Source organism: Mobula birostris, chromosome 2 (genome assembly GCF_030028105.1).
Source record: "Mobula birostris isolate sMobBir1 chromosome 2, sMobBir1.hap1, whole genome shotgun sequence".
Taxonomy (NCBI): domain Eukaryota; kingdom Metazoa; phylum Chordata; class Chondrichthyes; order Myliobatiformes; family Myliobatidae; genus Mobula; species Mobula birostris.
In genome coordinates, this window is record NC_092371.1 from 197,691,249 (window position 1) to 197,707,696 (window position 16,448).

Here is a 16,448-nt window from a genome sequence, read left to right on the forward strand (position 1 = left end):
TGTGTTCTACTGCGAATAAAACAAGTCCTCTAATTTTGCCTCATAACTACAGCTCCTCATTGCAAGCAACATATGAGTGAATCTCTGCTGCGATCTCTCTCTTGCCAACATATACTTCCTGTAGTGTAATGACCAGAGCTGTACATATTTAAATTTTTAAAAATTTCCAGCTGCTGAAAATCCATGCAGCCCAACCTATATTCTCTCAGCAGCAACATGAACTCCAAAATCTTATATTCAATACATGTTGTGAAGGATCAATTGTGTTTGTCAGAGCAGTTTCCATATAAGATACAGTAAGGATTTTAATGTCTTTTTTTTGTCAACTTCCTCTGCTGACAGATAATCTGGAGTCAAGCGAGAAAAAGATTGATGGTGTGCAGATGCAGTTTGACAACTGAAGTACTTAAACATTGGCTGGTGTTGCTTGTGCTTCAGTGGAAGCTGAGGTACTGATCACCATATTTTCCTGATGACTTACATGCCCATATGTGTTGGGTGCATGTTGAAAGGACTAGCTCCAGGCTCTGTGCAAAGCCATGTGCAATGTTGTAGATGGAGTCCTCCCAGCTTCCAAGCATTTGATGCATGCTTCTTGTAGGCCTAACAAGGCAAAGCAGACAGTTGAGGTGATGCACACGTCTTCTCCTACCAGCTGGTTCATCTATGTCCAACCTGAATCTTCTGCAGTCAAATACAAATGAAGTTTTACCCTTAGATGAGCTAATGTCTCAGCTCCTCATTCCCATCTGAACTGACGACAAGCCTTTCATTCTCAGCAACTCCTCTCTAAGCAAGCCTTTATAGTATACAAACTGGTATGGAGAAAACTGTGATACAATTATTTCCATAAGAGTTCTAAATATCTTTCTTTTCAACAGGATTCTTTTTTCTCACCTTTCCAATAATTACTTTCATCTTTTCTAAATTTGTGACTATACACATTCCCCTAAAAATGACCGTAACTCTGCCAAAAGTCCAGAAGAGCTTACGCACAGTTTAGAATCATGATCAAATCTTGTGCATAGCAGCTTTATCTTTAGCTTCTTTGCTGAAAAATACCATGAAGCTTCTGGGGCTCATGTTTTTTATTTATTACAGTCTTTAAACCTCCCACCAAAAATAAAAATCATTTAAAACAATTTGGAAATGTAGACTGTTAATTTTATGTTGTAATAGAGAAATGCCAGATGTTACCAAAGAATTGTTCTTTTCACAAATTCCTTAAGCTAATCTTCTTGAATTTTGATACATTGTCACCTGTATCATAAGATGAATGTGCAGTCAAAACAAAACCATGATTACATGTGACCTAACGGACTCCTTTTCCTTCAGATAATATGATCAGTTTTGAATCTGTGTTAATTCCCCCTGTGGGATTTCCCATGCTAGCAGTCAATTCCCAGAGCATCTAGGTAAAAGGAAGAATTTATTTGAATGTATAAGCCTATGCAATGTATGTAATAATGAAACAGTAAATGATTATAACAACTCCTTTTTAATGAAATACTTGATTAAATGTATTGTTTATAAAAATCGCTGATTATTTCAATAAGATTGCAATAGCTCCTTAATAACCAAATTGCATTAAACTATGTGAAAAACATTCTTCAATTCGGTATAATTATACGAAGTTCCACTCCCAAGGCATACATTCTGAAGAGGGAAGGAGGTCGAAGAACTGGAAAATCCATGTTTAGCACATCCACTATTGAGCAAATCTACACAGAGTGTTGCCGAAGGAAAGCAGCATCCTTCATTAGGGCCCACAACAATCCTGGCCATGCTCTCTTTTCACCGCTGTAATCAGGAAAAAGGAGCCAGAGCCTCAGGACTCACACCACCAGGTTCAGGAACAGTTCTTACATCTCAACCATCAGGTTCTTGAACCAAAGGGGAAAATTTCACTCATCTTCACTTCCCCCACCACTGAAATGTTCCCACAGCCAATAGATTCACTTTCAAGGGCTTTACATTTCATGTTCTCAATATTTATTGCTTATTTATTGATTATTATTTCTTTCTTTTTCCATTTGCACAGTTTGTTGTCTTTTGCACACAGGTTAAACACCCAAGTTGGTGCAGTCGTTCATTAATTCTGTCCTGGTTACTTTTCTGTTATGGATTTTTTGAGTATGCCCACAAGAAAATGAACCTCAGTATTGTGCATGGTCACATATATGTACTTTGATAATAAATTTACTTTGAACTTTGCTTACTTCCATTAAGTAAAACCCTCTTGAATCCAAAAGCATGACATGGTGACAATAGACCTCTTAAAAATATTTAACAATGGATTAGACTTAATTGTATTTATAACTGTTTTCATAAATGTTAATGATCCTTCCAGTAAAAGCCATGAGCTCACCCCATTTTCCCCAATACAATTTGTACAAAACATTTTCTGCAATGTTAACTCACAGCTGCCGACCATATAGTATCTATACAGATAGTGAAGCTACAAAAGGTTGATTTACATCCATTGGTATCCAAAATGTGCCACACATCTGGAATTCAAAGATATTTAGGCTTAAATAACATTGCAGTGAAATGGCAAGATAAAACATTTGGAAAACACAAAGGACAATTAATAATGCAAGTCCATAAGGAGATGAATGGCAGCTTTGTGCAAGACAGAATTTATATAATTCTTTGTTGAAAAATTTGAATCGATAACATTTGGATAATAAAATAGCAGAGGAAATAGCACAATATTCAAGTCTGGAAGTAACTTAAACATGAATTTGAGAGCTATGACAGATTTTCATGTATCTATATGACCCTCTTGAACCTTACTGAGAAGATGGCGACTGAACCAATTTAAACCAGTATAAAGGAGGAAACCTTGGCAAGTACCAAAAACAACAGTATATCTCACTCAAATGTAACCCTCAAGTTCTGTTGGCTGCATAGGTCTAGGGAGGACAGTCTCTGACCCCACCAAACATATGAGATTGAGGTGCAAAACCTGTTAGGGTAGATGCTGCGTGATGTGTTACCCTGTTACAAAACAGTACCACAAACTAACAGACAGTACACCATAGGCAATTAAACGATTTAGCTTCATAATTCTTAATTTGACTAAAGGTTTGGTAAAGTAAAACAAAGATAAAAGGGCTCATTTTAATGAAACAGTCTTACATGCACAAGTTGGAGCTCACGGTTTCCCTTCCCCTGGTCCTCCATCGATATCCCCGGGCTTTGTCAACTCCTGGCCCCACTCCAAATCCACTCCTTTCTGGTGTCTACAACCTTTCCTTTCTGGCATCTTCTCTCCCCATCTTCCACTGAACAAAAGACCCAGATCACCTCGGTCTCAGGCACACAACAAGAAAAAACACTCTCTTCATTGGACGGCGCACATTCCAAAGCCCCTGTTATCTCTATCCATAACCCAAACACTGCTGCTACAGAAAGATCATTACGTTAGCAGTGAAACCTTTCCTGGGTGTTACACAAAGAAAGAGAAATCATTATTAGTGGTGTGCTAACTCTATTGAAATTGTTAGGGAGGACTACCCGAGCAGGATAATTAGTTAGAAGGCCTTTTGGAGATCTGTATTTTTGACAACTTTCCTTGGTTTCCACCTGATCAAGGCATATCATTTGTAATCTATCCCAGTTCCAAGAAATCTCTGAAGCACATTACTGGAGACATTGAAGAAGATATGGGATCAGGAGCAGGATTGGAAGGGGTGGAGTGACTCTGTTTCTTTATCCTTTCCATCCCATCGGGAAATCTTATCCCTCTGATATATTTCTCCATGCAATATATCCCTATCCTTGCTTGTGTTTCTCAAATTTAAAACCTTTCACTACTTGGTTACAACCATTTATGATCACATCTCTCTTACCTTTGTGGTTTTGCGCATTTGTTTGGATAATTCCTTGCAACTAATGCTCAATTGTTTTGTAAATGTATAATTTCCTCATTATCTTCGATAAATTTCAACACTAAAATATGAACGTCATCTTCCATAAGGCATGGTTTAGCCTTTAGTAAGATTTTCATGTCAATTACCACCAGCAGAAAGCAAATCAGTCCCATTAATAAAGGTCAAGCAGGCAATTTCCAGTCATTGAAGTAACTAAATTGCATTCTTACATTTTAAATTCTGTTGCATGCTCTGATTTATTCTTCAAATCAAATCAAATTAACGTTGGACTTTTAATGCTGCCTGACTTATTTAGTTTTTCTAGCTTTTGTGTGTTTGACAAATGTAATGTCAGTTTGAGTAGATTTACTTTCACAGCTCTGCACTTTGTTTCTTTCCTCTTCCTCTTTTGTGTCCATTTATACTATAGTAGTGCATATAACATTTATTGGTTTATTAGTTTTATTAACATCATGGCTGAATTTATAAGTTACTCTTCTGTTTAAAGCATTTAATCCCACTATAGGAACCGATTTCAGGTAGATGGAGCTCATCAGCCTGGGAAGGCAGTCCATCTAAGAGAGGGAAAACTCTGATTTCAAACCTCTGTTGCCTTGCAGCCATACCCACTCATGGGAAAGGCTTTGGGAGTAAACCCTGAGGACAAATCCGGAGCTGGAGTCCCTCAGGCAGTCCAACGTTGCCTTCAACCTCGTTCTGGCAACTTCTGCAACGACACCGGTGCCAAGCTGTATCGTCCCTTGCCCTTCCCTTGGACAACATCGGTGTCGTGGAGAGGGGAGACTGGCTGCATCTGCAACTGCCGGTCTTCCATACAACCTTGCCCAGGCCTGCGCCCTGGAACTTCCCAGGCACAGATACATGGTCTAGCGAGACTAACAGATGCCACCATAGGAACCAATGGAAATTTAATTATTTTCTTCTCATGAGTATACTCCTGAGATTATCCTTGCTACTTTAATGTTTTGGTGAATAATGGATGAACAGCCATATTTCCAAATAAATAGCCTGATGTCCACCCATGCAAAAGATTTGAGAGCTTCCCATATTGCTAATACTACAGTCGATAGTTTTATAAAGTGCCAATAGTGTAACTGTGAAATTAAGTACCAGAAAGAGACTGAAATATTATAATTCCTGATTAGAGGTTTTCTTAGCCTCTTCACAGCAAAGCCAAGCAGATGCTAATCTAGAAAAACATGAAACAACAGTAATCCATCTCTTATCTCAGATTAAGAAGGTAATCCATAGAATTAATAACATGGACATACAGTAACTTAAAACAAATAGAATTAATAGGTGACCATTTTTCCTATTCTGTCCAAATTGACATTGATCCTTCACATAAATCTCCCCCATCCCTCACTTCCCTGACTCATGATTACCCCTTTGGGTGTCAACACATCTCCATCCCTCCACCCGACTTCCTTAAACATTATTTACATTACCAACGTCCTCTACGTTAGTTGAGAATTAATTTTACAGTCTAACAACTGGGGATGAACAAATTCCTTATTGAATATATGACTAACAATATGGCCCCAGTTTTGAATATCTGTGCAAGAGGAAGCTCTTCACCATCCTTACTGTCTTTGTTGCTTTAAAGAACTCTGATGGATCAGTATTCAGTGCTCTCTTTTCCATTTAAGTCCCTAATATTCAGTCTTTTCTGATAGATATGACTTTATGATTTCCGACTTTGTAAGTAGGCTTAACAACATCTTTCTCCACAACCACTCCACTCATCCCCCTCCATGCAGCACTAGCAAACCTTTGTGCAAGGATATCAGTCCCCCTCCAGTTTGGGTGCAAACTGACTGTTCTAAACAGGTCCAACCTTCCCTGGAAGAGATCCCAATGATTCAAAACCCTGAAGTCCTCCCTCCTGCACTAACTCCATAGCCACATGTTAAGCTGCATGATCTTCCCATTTCTGGCCTCACTAGCACATGGCACTTGTAACAATCCTGAGATCACAACCCTGGAGGTGCTATCCTTTAGCTTAGCATCCAACTCAGTGAACTCATTTTACAGGACCCTGTCATCCCTCCTACCATGTCATTGGTACCAACATGGATAATGACCTCTGGTGAATCACCCTGTCACTTAAGAGTACTGCGGACTCAATCCAAGATGTCTCTGATCCTAGCACCTGGGAGTCAACATAACATCAAGGAGTATTGTTCTTATCCACAGAACCGCCTTTTTGTCCCTTTAACAAGTGAATCCCTTATCTCTTTAGCTCGCCCCTTCCCTTATGAGCATCACAGTCAGACTCAGTGCCAGAGACCTGACTGCTGTGGCTTTCCTCTGCCAAGTCATACCTCACCCTCCCAAAAGTATCTAAAGCAATATGCCTGTCTATGAGCGGAACAGCCACTGGCTGCCTATACCCTTTCTCCCTCCTGGTGGTCACCCAGTTACCTGCACCTTGGGTGTAACTAACATCCTGCATGCTCTGTTTGTCAATACCTCAGCCTTTCGAATGATCCGGAGTTAATCCAGTTCCAGCAGCAACTCCTTAACACAGTCTGCTAGAAGCTGCAGCTGGATGTACTTCTGCAGGTGTAGTCTTCCGGGACACTGGAGTTCTCCCTGTCTTCCCACATCGCTCAGGGGAGCATTCCGCTATCTTGTCTGGCATCCACTCTGCTCTAACTGTGCAATAAAAAAAAAGAAAATATGTCTAATTATGGCCTATGTCTCTCCTCGCAGAAGCCTTGATGAGCCAAAGCCTCAACTCCCCACTGGCCCACTCACACAATGACCACTCCAATAAGTGCCTTTCTACTTAAATCTCACTTCTTTTTATTGGTCATTGCAAAGTGCCTAATTATACAGGATCCAATGTGTCCTCAGAAACTGTGATGTGCAAAATGTGCCAACTGTCCGCACTTGCTTCTTTTAAAAGCTCTCTCCCTCTATGTAATCCGATGTGTCTTCGTAAACTGTGGCACACAAAAAGGTGTCACCACACATTCTGGTGCTAATATAGCATGTTCACAATGTTCACCAGAATGAAACATAGAAAACCTACAGCAGAATACAGGCCCTTCGGCTCACAAAGCTGTGCCGATCATGTCCTTACCTGAGAAATTACCTAGGGTTACCCATAGCCCTCTATTTTTCTAAGCTCCAGGTACCTATTCAGGAGTCTCTTAAAAGACCCCATCGTTTCCACATCTACCATCGCCACCGGCAGCCCATTCCACACACTCACCACTCTCTGCATAAAAGATCTTACCCCTGACGTCTCCTCTGTACCTACTTCCAAGCACCTTAAAACTATGCACTGTTGTGCTAGCCATTTCAGCGCTGGGAAAAAGCCTCTGACTATCCACACAATCAATGCCTCTCATTACTTTGTACACCTCTATCAGGTCACCTCTCATCCTCCATCACTCAAAGGAGAAAAGGCCGAGTTCACTCAGCCTATTCTCATAAGGCATGCTCCCCAATCCAGGCAACCTCATTGAAAATCTCCTCTGCACCCTTTCTATTGTAAGGGGTTTCTTCTTTTATGTTACTGAGTAGTCTAATTAAAATGTTATGTTATAATTGAAATGGCTTCTTTGTTATGTTAACTGCTGAGAAAGCTTTTCCGCTAGCAGTTTGTTTGGATTATGCTACAGATAAGAGGATGGACAAACCAATTGGGATAGATGTTATTCTTTCTGTGTGTCTGTAAGTTATTGTGATGTGTGGGTTTTTGGCAGAAGGCGAGAGAGAGAGAGAGAGAGACAGAGGATGGACAAGGTGCTGTGAGACCACTAACGGGGTCGGATTCCGAGCAGGAGTCTGAGGTCAAGGGTGTTCGGCGAGGAGAGGAGACGGAGACGGACTTGTGTGGATCGTCTGATCAACCACCATTGTTGGTCCCAGGCTGCAGGTCGAGGTGGTCCGAGGGGAGATGCAGGGTGAAGAAGGAGGGTCTGAGCTCCAACTATTTGTGCACGAAGAGATTGAACTTTGACAAGTGTGGCGCCTTTTATTTTCCTTTTATATTTTATTCTCTATTAATTATATAGTTCCAGTAATATCTATAAACTGTAAATCATTTAATCGTATCTGGTGTATTGTCTGTTATTTGGGCGGGGTGGGGTACATCACACAGCATCCACACAAACTATTACCAAGTTTAGCGGGGCCGAGGGCTGTTTCCCTAGACAACAGCAAGCTGAGCGATCCTGAAGCTGGCTTGGGGGGCTACACTATAGTTTCCACATCCTTCCTGTAGTGAGGCGACCAGATTTAAGCACAGTACTCCAAGTGGGGTCTGACCAGGATCCTACACAGCTGCAACTTTACCTCTCAGCCCCTAAACTCAATCCCACGATTGATGAAGGCCAAAGCACCGTATGCCTTCTTAACCACAGAGTCAACCTGTGTAGCAGCTTTGAGTATCCTATGGACTCGGAACCCAAGATCCCTCCGATCTTTCACACTACCAAGAATCTTACCATTAATGCTATACTCTGGCATCATACTTGACCTACCAAAATGAACCACCTCACACTTATCTGGGTTGAACTCCATCTGCCACTTCTCAGCCCAGTTTTGCATCCTATCAATATCCTGCTGTAACCTCTGACAGCCTCCACACTATCCACAACACCCCCAACCATTGTGTCATCAGCAAACTTACTAGCCCATCCCTCCACTTCCTCATCCAGGTCATTTATAAAAATCACGAAGCGTAAGGGTCCCAGAACAGATCCCTGAGTTACACCACTGTGACTGACCTCCATGCAGAATATGACCTGTCTACAACTACTCTTTGCCCTCTGTGGGCTAGCCAGTTCTGGATCCACAAAGCAATGCCCCCTTGGATCCCATGCCTCCTTACTTTCTCAATAAGTCTTGCATGGGGTACCTCATCAAATGACTTGCTAACACAAGCAACAACAGCAACAAAACAAAATAACAGCAGCAAAACAAGCCCCTTTCCTCCCTACCACCCACGCATCCACTCACACACACACAGAAGCCTCTAACCCCATGTCAGGCCTCTTCCAGGCTCCAGTGAGCTTGCAAACTCACAGACTCACAGACATTGGGCCTCTGACTTCCCCAGTGGACCTACAGAACTTACAGACATCAGGCCTCTGACCATCAGAAATGCCATACCAGGCCTCTACTACCGGGTTCATCAACTTCAACCCTTGACCTTGAGGCTTCAATTTTCGGTACCATTAGAAATATGGAATCTAAAGTACACTCAGAAATTGAATATTTTCCATTCATCTCTTAGTGATAAGTGATCTATTGTGAAGCAGGTTGTTCCACTGCACTGAATATTCAATGTGGCATAAGGAGTTAAATTACCCTCTATGAAGCAGAAATTCCTTTCATATTTTGTAAGTTTAATAAGATGTTGTCAAAGACAAGGAAAAATGTTAATATGATACAATATTTGCTACAGACAGAGTATAGAGGGTAGGGGGTAATTTTCAATATATTCCCCTCTCTTGTATTGATACAATGGGTACTGAATCCATGTAAAATGACTCTGTCAGTCATTTTACAGACATCCTCGGGATCAAGTGTTTTGATCCCCAGTATTAGCTATTATTTGGCTCTTTCTTTTCCCAGAAAAATAGAAGTGACAAAATCCAACTTCACCCTCAGGAGCGCCCGACAATGCAGATGTATGGATATCCCTAAGCACAGAGTAAGCAGAGGAGGAACGGATCAATTCATAATAACGAGCAGGGAAGCTCATGATAATGAATTAGAAGATATTCCCACAGGATGACTACTGAAATAGTGATAGTTACATAACAGTCTCTCATGAAAGTAGCCTTCATCTTGAAGAATTCACCCAATTCTTTAAGAATTTCTGCCTGAGTGCGCACACTGCAGAGGAAAACTATACCTGCAGTCTTTATGTTCAGCACTAACTCAACTACCACAGATTCTTTGAAATCTCTCTCCAAGATACACTGAGCAAAGTTATTCAGGCACAAAGAATGACAAGCAAATGTTCACGTGCATGCTTACTTGCAAATAAGACAACAAACATTTTTTCACATCAGATATCGAAATGATCATGTACAGAAATGCAGAAAAAAATGGAAGCGGTTTATTCTGCAGAACCATGGCATATATACAAAGCTACTGTGTGAAAGGTTACCTTCAAAGTGTAAAAACAATAAAGGAAATGCTTTCCTCCATGTATGATATGCAGAGTACTTTAGATAATGAAATATCAGTCAGCTTTTGAAAGATGTTAAGCTTTCCTCTTAAGTTTTAATATAATTCTTCATGGTTGAAATGGCATTTAATCTAAAAACTATTTCCTTCTGAGCATACTCTGAGGGGTAACATCACTGGTTTATTAATTCTGAGATAGTGCAACTTCCCATATAGGGAGGGTACATAAGGATTGAGAGGTTGGTGATGAAACATTAACTCCTGCCTGAGAAGTGACTTGGATCCACTCTAATTTGTCTACTGACACAACAGGTCAACAGCAGATGCCGTTTCATTGTCTCTTCACTCAACCCTGGAACATCTGAACAATGAAATATGTACATTAGGATGCTCCTCAATGACTAAATCTCAACATTCAATCCTTTCACCCCCTCAAAACTAATCAATAAGCTCCAAGTCTGAGGCCTTAATACCTCCTTGTTGAAATGAATCCTTGACTTCCTCACTTATTGATCCCAGTCAGTTCGGATTGGCAACAAAATCTCCTTCACAATCTCCCTCAGCACAGATGCACCACAAGGCTGTGTGCTAAGCCCCTTCCTTGTTCTACTCACTTTAATATTATGACAGTGAGGCTAAGCACAGCTCCAATGCCATATTCAAGTTTGACAACAACACTACTGTCATTGGCTAAAGGTGGTGACGAATCAGCATAAAGGAAGAAGATCAAAAACTTGGCTGAGTGGTGCTACATCAACAATCTCTCATCAGTGTCATCAAAACTAAGGAAATGGTTATTGACTACAGAAGGAGGAAACCAGATGTCCATGAGCCAGTCTTCATTGGGTCATCAAAGGTGGAGAGGGTCAGAAACTTTAAATTCTTTGGTGTTATCATATCAGAGGGTCTGTCCTAGGTCCAGCACATGTGTCACTACAAAGAAAGCATGGCAGCACCGTTACTTTCTTCGAAATTTGCGATGATTCAGTATGTCATCTGAAATTTTAACAAACATCTATAAATATTTGGTGGAGAGTATATTGACTGGTTGTATCACAGTCTGATGTAGAAACATCAATTTCCTTGTATGGAAAAGCCTACAAGAAGTAGTGGATACTGTCCAGTCCATCACAGGTAAAGCTCTCCCAATTATTGAGAACATCTATATGGGGTGCTGTCTACAGAAAACAGCATCCATCATCATGGACCCCAGCCATCCAGGACATGCTCCCTTCTTGCTGCTGCCATCAGGAAGAAGGTACCGGAGCCTCAGAACCTGCTCTGCCAGGTTCAAGAACAGTTATTACCCCTCAACCATCAGGCTCTTGAATGAGAGGGGCTAACTTCACCTGCCCCATTATTGAACTGTTCTCACTGAACTGGACTCACTTTCAAGAACTCTTCAGCTCATGTTCATGATATTTATTGCTTGTTTATTTATTGTTATTGTTTTTTCTCTTTTTTTTATTTGCCCGTTATTGATCTTTATTTTGCATATTGACTGTTGTCCATCCTGTTGGGTGTGGTCTTTCATTGATTCTATTGTGTTTCTTGTATTTAATTTGATTGCCCACAAGCAAAGGAATCTCAGGTTTGTATATGGTGAAATATATGTACTTTGGTAATAAATTTACTTTGAACTTTGAACTTTAATTCAGGCTTGGAAGTCAGTGTATTGATTTAATTGTACAGGCAATGAATCAGATGGTTTAACCTTCACATTCAAATTCACAGAAGTAGTCTTATTGCACGCTATTCATTTCAAGTGAGGATCTCTAGATTCAGGTTTAATTAGAATAAGACTTCTTCCACAATATTAATTTTCACGGACGAGGAATGCAACAGAGACAATTTTCTTCTGTTTTCTCTTTACCTGCTCCTTTCTGTGATTTCAGGAGGAAGTATTCTGTAATATTTGGGTGTGTTAGTGTTTTCTGAATAAGAAATTGTATTAAATTCTCCATTAGCTGGAAGTTTATGTGGGAAGCAGTGAAGGTCAGAAAAGTTAATGGGGCTTCTGATGGTGCTATGGAAACCTGAAGGTCTGACAGCTTTATCTTTTCTGTGTTGCTTAACCAATTAGTGCTGAGGAACAGCATGATGACAATCAACACTTTGCAATTTCAAGTCCAGTTTGCAAACAGCTGATCCGAACACGCAATTTGAAAATAAAAAATAGCATAGGAAGCAAAACAAAAATAAAGGAACAGAGTCAAAGTGGGCAAAAGGCATGAACTCAGTTTAGTATCACCTTCTAGGGTCTATTACTGGAGCTGAGAGGACTGGGAAAAATACACTATTGTAACACGCTGTGAGGTTTCACTGCTAATGTAATGGCCTCTCTGTAACGTTTCACTGCTAAGGTAATGGTTTTGCTGCAGCAGCAATGTTTGGGTTATGACTAGAGACAACCGGACATGTTAGCCAATGAGCAGGATGTTGTTCTTTCTTGCGTATATGGGAGCCGGGAATTCACGGTCTTTTGCCGGGTACAGATGAGGAGAGAAGACGTGAATGGAGAGAGTTGGTAGACCGCCAGATGGAGTGGACTTGGAGTGGAGTGTCCGAAGGTCAGCGATGATTGGAGGAAGTCGATGGTGGACGAACTGCCTTATCAGTGAGCTCCAACATTGCGCATTAGACTGTTTCATGAGAATAGGCCCTTTCCTTTTTTTTCATTTCTTTACTAACCATATAGTCAAATTAATAATTATAAAGCTTAATTGTTTAATCGCATATTGTGTACTGTATGTTATTTCGTGGTACTGATTTGTAACAAGGAACACATCACGCAGTTATAAACAAGTTACCATTTTAGTTAAGGTGTACTAAGTTAACTAAACTTTAGTACTTGCCATGAAAGTAACACATTTTAATTTATCAACAATCAACAAATCCTCTGTAATAAAAGTCATGCATTTTACACACTGACTTTAATCATTGTAGCCAAAAATATACTTACAGTGTGTAGCTCTCCCATTTATTTATACATAGGAATGATATCTTGTGTAACTCTAGGTATGATCCATGATGTTGTAACTCCAGGTATGGCCTGCGGCTTAATATAGGGGATGATAGCCTTGGATAGATTGGGAGAATGGGCAGAGAAGTGGCAAATGAAATACAATGTTGGAAAGTGTATGGTTATATACTTTGGTAGAAGAAATAAACAGGCAGACTATTATTTAAATGGGGAGAGAATTCGAAGTTCTGAGATGCAACGGGACTTGGGAGTCCTCGTGCAGGATAACTTTAAGGTTAACCTCCAGGTTGAACCTCGGTGGTGAAGAAGGCGAATGCAATGTTGGCATTCATTTTTAGAGGAATAGAGTATAGGAGCAGGGAAGTGAATGAGCTCTATAAGGCACTGGTAAGACCTCGCTTGGAGTACTGTGTGCAGTTTTGGGCTCCTTATTAAAGAAAGGATGTGCTGACGTCGGAGAGGGTTCAGAGAAGATTCACTAGGATGATTCCGGGAATGAGAGGGTTAACATATGAGGAACGTTTGACCACTCTTGGACTGTATTCCTTGGAGTTTAGAAGAATGAGGGGGGACCTCATAGAAACATTTCGAATGTTGAAAGGCATGGGGAGAGTGGATGTGGCAAAATTCTTTCCTATGACGGGGGCATCTGGTACGGGAGGTCATGACTTAATTAACACATGTACAGGAGTTGATTTCCATTTCAGATAGTAACCAGGACATCTACTTAGCTTGGTTAACTTTGATGAAAAGGCGCAAGTTATGACAGGCAATTTTTTAAAATGATAAGCAAATACACTTATACTTGGAGACATAAGAGAGACTGCAGATGCTGGAAATCTGGAGCAAAATACACAAAATGCTGAAGGAACACAACAGGTCAGGCAACATCTGTGAAAGGAAACAAACTTAACATTTTCAGCAAAGAACCTTCATGTGAAAAAGCTCTAAAAGTTCCATTTGCAGAACTTTATTTCAATGTAGTGCGAAAAATAGCTTCCTATGAAAAATGTAATTAGTGCATTATAAGACTGTAGTGATGTGCTGCACACAGCGCGAGAATAACCACACGGAGTCGGGGAGTTGGAGTTGCGATAAAGAGATTTATTCAAACTTCATGGCCTGCTTTAAAGCCTTCCCGTTTCCGCCCTCCCTGGACGGGACTGCTGTGGGGAATACATAATCGCAGACCCTTTCCGCACGCGGGATTTTCCCCCTGCTGGTGAAGATGGCCGGGTGCCCTTTTTGGGGCAGGCCTTTCTGCCGGCGCGCACTGTCTCGTGAGCTGGTTCGTGTGTGTTGGAAAATGGGTCACCACATAACCCCCCGCCCCCAGAACTGGCGATACATCCCCCAATGTCCACAGTCTGGATCGGCCTCTGTTTCGGATGTCTGCCCCTGTGCCGCGGTGCCTGAGCCCGGACCGGCTGCACCATGTCCACATGTCTCCCCCCCCCAATGTCCAGCAAAAACGTGGACCCATTGTTCCTAATCACCTTAAATGGCCCCTCGTAGGGCCGCTGCACCAGCGCCCGGTGTCCGCCCCGTCGTACAAAAAGAAACTTACAGTTCTGCAGGTCTTTGGGTACGCAGGTCGGGCTCTGTCCGTACTGTGAAGTGGGTATGGGGGCCAGGTTACCAAGCCTCTCACGTAGTCTGTCCAGGACTGCTGCGGGTTCTTCCTCTTGCCCCCTTGGGGCTGGTATGAACTCTCCTGGGACTACCAGGGGTGCACCGTACACCAACTCGGCCGACGAGGTGTGCAGATCCTCCTTGGGCGCCGTGCGGATTCCAAGCAGGACCCAGGGAAGTTCGTCCACCCAGTTAGGCCCTTTCAGGCGGGCCATGAGGGATGACTTCAGGTGACGGTGGAAACACTCCACTAGTCCGTTTGACTGTGGGTGGTAGGCAGTTGTGTGGTGTAGCTGTGATCCTAAAAGGCTGGCCATAGCTGACCACAGGCTGGAGGTGAACTGGGCGCCCCTGTCGGAGGTAATGTGGGCCGGTACCCCGAAGCGTGCTACCCAGGTTGCAATCAGTGCTCGGGCGCAGGATTCAGAGGTGGTGTTGGTGAGTGGGACTGCCTCTGGCCATCTGGTGAACCAGTCTACGATAGTTAGGAGGTACTGCGCTCCTCGCGACACTGGCAGGAGCCCCACGATATCCACATGAATGTGGTCGAACCTCCGGCAGTGGGTTCGAACTGCTGCGGCGGAGCCTTGGTGTGCCACTGCACCTTGGCCGTTTGGCACTGCATGCACGTTTTGGCCGATTCACTGACCTGCTTATGAAGTCCGTGCCATATGAACCTGTTGGAGACCAGCCGGACGGTTCTCCTGATGGAGGGGTGCACTAAGTTGTGAATGGATTCGAAAACCCGCCGGCGCCAGGCTGCTGGGACGACAGTGCGGGGTTGGCTAGTAGCTACGTCACACAGTTGGGTCCTCTCACCTGGGCCTACGGGGAGGTCTTGGAGTAGCAAACCAGAGACCGCAGTCCGGTAACTGGGGATCTCAGCGTCTGCCTGCTGTGCCTCTGCCAGCGCTGCATAGTCCACCCCCTGGGACAGGGCCTGTGTGGTCGGTCTGGAAAGTGCGTCCACCACGAGTTTGTTCTTTCCAGAGACATGCCGGATGTCCGTCGTGTACTCGGAGATGTAGGACAGATGTCGTTGCTGGCGGGACGACCAGGGGTCGGACACCTGCGTGAACGCAAAGGTAAGCGGTTTGTGGTCCGTGAACGCAGTGAAGGGCCTACCTTCTAAGAAGTACCTGAAATGCCGGATTGCCAGGTATAGTGCCAATAGCTCCCGGTCGAAAGCACTGTATTTGAGTTTGGGTGGTCGTAGGTGTTTGCTGAAGAATGCCAGGGGTTGCCAGCGACCCTCGATGAGTTGTTCCAGCACTTCTCTGACTGCTGTGTTGGATGCGTCCACTGTGAGGGCAGTAGGAACGTCCGTTCTGGGGTGCACTAGCATCGCGGCATTTGCCAAGGCTTCTTTGGTTTTATCAAAAGCGGCTGCGGCCTCTTCGTCCCAAGTAATGTCCTTGCCCTTACCCAACATCAGGGTGAACAGGGGGCACATGATTTGGGCTGCTGAGGGGAGGAAACGGTGGTAGAAATTCACCATATCCACGAATTCCTGCAGGCCTTTGATTGTGTTGGGTCGGGGGAAGTGGCGGACCGCATCTACCTTGGCGGGCAGCGCGGTTGCCCCGTCTTTAGTAATCCTGTGGCCCAGGAAGTCGATGGTGTCGAGTCTGAACTGGCATTTGGCTGGGTTGATTGTAAGGGCGAATTCACTCAGGCGGGAGTAGAGCTGGCGGAGGTGGGACAGATGCTTCTGCCGACTACTGCTGACTATGAGGATGTTGTCCAAATAGATGAATGCAAAGTCCAGGTCGCGTCCCACCACG